The sequence below is a fragment of the Echinops telfairi genome, unplaced genomic scaffold (genome assembly GCF_000313985.2).
Source record: "Echinops telfairi isolate 266 unplaced genomic scaffold, ASM31398v2 ScPeMD7_16;HRSCAF=60, whole genome shotgun sequence".
In the NCBI taxonomy this organism is placed as follows: domain Eukaryota; kingdom Metazoa; phylum Chordata; class Mammalia; order Afrosoricida; family Tenrecidae; genus Echinops; species Echinops telfairi.
This window is the reverse complement of record NW_022103913.1, coordinates 5,465,073-5,468,414: the sequence shown is the minus strand read 5'-3', so window position 1 is coordinate 5,468,414 and position 3,342 is coordinate 5,465,073. Positions and strand designations below refer to the sequence as shown.

At 49.7% G+C, this 3,342-nt stretch overlaps 1 protein-coding gene across 4 annotated transcripts in view; it reads left to right on the top strand.

Annotated features, from left to right (window-relative positions):
• The window catches only part of PXYLP1 (2-phosphoxylose phosphatase 1), an 87,788-nt gene that overhangs the window by 10,137 nt on the left and 74,309 nt on the right, over positions 1–3,342 (top strand). The gene's annotated exons all lie outside the window — the stretch shown is intronic.

The window sequence follows — 3,342 nt, the reverse complement described above, 5'->3', positions numbered from 1 at the left end:
CAAATGTACAAATGCGCTTGACACAATGGATGTATGTATGGATTGTGATGAGTTGTACGAGCCCCCAATAAAATGATTAAAAGAAAGAAAGTGATACAGGCATGGTGTAGAACATTTGGAAGATGCAGGAACGTGTCGATCAGAAAGTACGTTTCCAGGATCCATGCCCTCTTAAAGAGCTGCAGCCAGTCCTTGCTCTTGTAAGTAACCAAACCGATGGCGTGTGCTCCTGGCGGTCAGGAGCAGACTTTGCTTCCAGTCATCTCCTTTTTCTTAGCTGCCAATTTTATTCCTTAAAAAATAGTTAGAAATACCAAAAGTTAAAGTATATTAAAATAAATCCTGTTCCCAACTCTGTCTCAAACCCATGATCCAGTCTTCCTAAAATATCTTCCCTCCATGTTGAAGTCAAATTATACATGCTGTGTGGTAGCTTGCTGTCTTGACTTGGCAGTGTAACGCTTCCCCATGTCATTATCTTTTGTTTGTTTGTTTTTATTTCTATGTAACACATTAAAAAAACTAACAGAACATTTGAGTAAATATTGGAAAATCCTTCCAGTTCTGCCCATGAGATGACCATTGTCAATTTGGGGGCTACCTCTCCAGAGAACTTATTCTGTATGTTTTCCCCACGTGAGCGTCCACTGTGCTGATTTTGCAGGCTGTCTTGTTTTCACCTGGCAGTAAGTCTTCAAGCCGTGCCCATGCCTGCGCCGCTTTCTTTACCAAGGCTGCAGCATGGCCATTGTGTGGACCAGCTTTCCTTTTTCCACTTGGAGGGTTTGCCAGGTTAGATGGGTATTTGGGTTGTTTTGAGGTTTTTATCATTAACTCCCAATGCTGCGTTGTATACATGAGTGAACATTTTTCTAGATTGCAGACTCAGAATAATAATAATTGGGGCAAAAGGTGTACATGTTTTTGTTTGAACTGAAAGGAACGGCAATGGGGCTCCTTAAAGATTATAGCCAAGAAAACCCTATGGAGTAGGTCTACTCTCTCCTGTGGGCCTCTAAGGAGTCAGAATTGGCCCACCACCAGCACCAGAAAACTGAACCAAACTCTCTCTCATTCTCGGTCCTGTGAGACTAACTCTACCAGTGCATTCTCTCCGCTCCTGCACAAGGGATTCTAATGCAGGAATCCCTTCCCTCTAGAGATTCTAATGTAAGAATCCCTTCCCTCGCTGGAGATCATCTGGGTTTTGTAGCCGGAAATGTGGGAAATACCCTCTCATTTTTTAATTTGCATTTTCTCCACCCTGCTTTCCCCAAGGACACTTCAAAAGGTTTGTGGGGATATCCCATTATCTTTTAGTTGTGTTTTCCTAAGAACTTTCTGAAGCCCCATCATACTTAGAGACATTGAAACAATTAGTGTGTCAGTCGGCACGGAAGTATCGTAGGACCCGGCAGTAGCATTGCTTGGTATGTACCCTACAGATGGACACCCAGCGGTGTCCACGGCAGCATTGCTCACGAGAGCAGGAACACGGGCGCACCCTCCGTGCCCAGTGGTGGAGAGTGGATCAGTGCACTTTAGTACACCCGCAGTGCAGTGCTGGGCCTCGGGAAAGACTCCTGACGACCGTCTGCAGCACTCAGGACCCGTGGACGACATTCTGCTAAGTGAATTTGTCAAAAGCAAAAGGACACGTGTATGAGATCACTTATTTAAAAAAAAAAATCAAAAGGTTTTCATGCTAAAAGAAGCAGGCTTTGATGTCTCCCAGGGGCGGGAGGGGAAGGTGGAAAGGGGAAGCAATAGGCTAGAGGGTAGACAGAGTCAACTTCCATGAAGGGGAAGATGATAATCTCCAAGAGGGGGTGAGGGGAAGGGGGAAACAGAGCAGGCCATTGGGAGGCTTGATAGTCTTCGCACGGTGACGGCAAAGCTGATGATGGATATGTAGATCCCCGTGTATCGGCACGCAGGGACAACCATGGGGTGCTACAGTGCACCCACTCCTTTTGCTGAGTCCCTCCCGTCTTCAGATGCTCGCTTATTCAGAGTCGTCCTATCTCAATAAAGGGATCGCCCTCAGTTACTTCTGCTTGTCATCAGCCACAACCCACACTGGACATGACACAGAAGGCGGGGAAGTCATGGCCAGCGCCCTCTGGAGTGTCCACGCAGGGAGTAGGAATTCAGTTAAACTCCGACTTCTAAGTGTGTTCAAGGAATTGACAGGGAAGTGCCTGAAATACCGGTTCGTGATATATACAGACACTCCTTGTTGCGTTAAAGATTAGGAAACTTGTCTTGTGCGCTCTGCTACGAGAAGGATGTGGAACCCCCTTTTGATGGGAGTTGGAGGCGCTGATGATTTCTGAGCATTTAACAGCAGTAGAAGCATCCAGGAGGCAACGCGGCGACATAGGAAGAACACTGAGGTGCTGGCTGCGGAAGCCTGGAGAAGGCACGCCACGGTGGGTTCCCTGGGGTGTGTGGTGGGGACAGCTGGGCTGTGGGTGGGTCTGGAAAGGCTGGTGGAGGGACAGGCTCGCAGTGGGAGGCCGAGTCCTGCTCAGCATTGGTGAGACCTCTCTCAGAGCACGCACCTTCTAGTCACAGCTGGCTGAGCGTGGCCAGTTTTCAGACTCGCTCTGCCACAAGGGTAACCAGTCCCAGGCCAGGTGTTGGCCGGCGCTGGAGACCCACTCCTGCTGCTCTTGTGGCATAAGGCCAACTGCGGGAGCCAGCCAGCTGGGAACTTCAAGGTGGTTATTTGATGATGTAGTAACATCCTGAGAAGTGTCATGAAGGAGAAGGCAGGGTGGCCTGAGCGTGCCTGACAGGATGCTGACCCAGCCAGGACTTCAAGGACAGCTGTCCTGAGAAAGTGACTCCATTAGAGCCAAGAGCCTAGCAGGACAGGAAAGGTGGTGGAGTGGTGTGCTGGCTGGGGGAAGACCGAGAGGCTGGTTGCTGGTGACTGAAGGAAGCCACTCACTCGTTCATTCCACTCTGATACGGATGATGGGCCCGCTCTGGTTGGTAAGGTGCCAAGTCTGAGACTCCCCCTCACTCTGATGCATGGGGACCCCCTGTGCTACAAAGCAGGGCTGCTGCAGGGGCTTTCCTAGAAGGCCAGGGGCCAGGCCTTCTGTAGAGCCTCTGGGAAAGTTCACACGGTCAATCTTTAGGTTAGTCGTTGATCGCAAGTCAAAGCACACTGCCACTTCCTAGTAAGTCATCCTTGAATTTGGTGGCTTAGCCAACATTTTGCTCTTGGGGGTGGATGGACACTGCTGGCTCGTTCTTGCTCAGGTCTCCCTCTTGAAGTGACAGTTGCTCAGTGACTGGCCTGGGACCTTCCAAGGCTCCCTCCGTGCATGG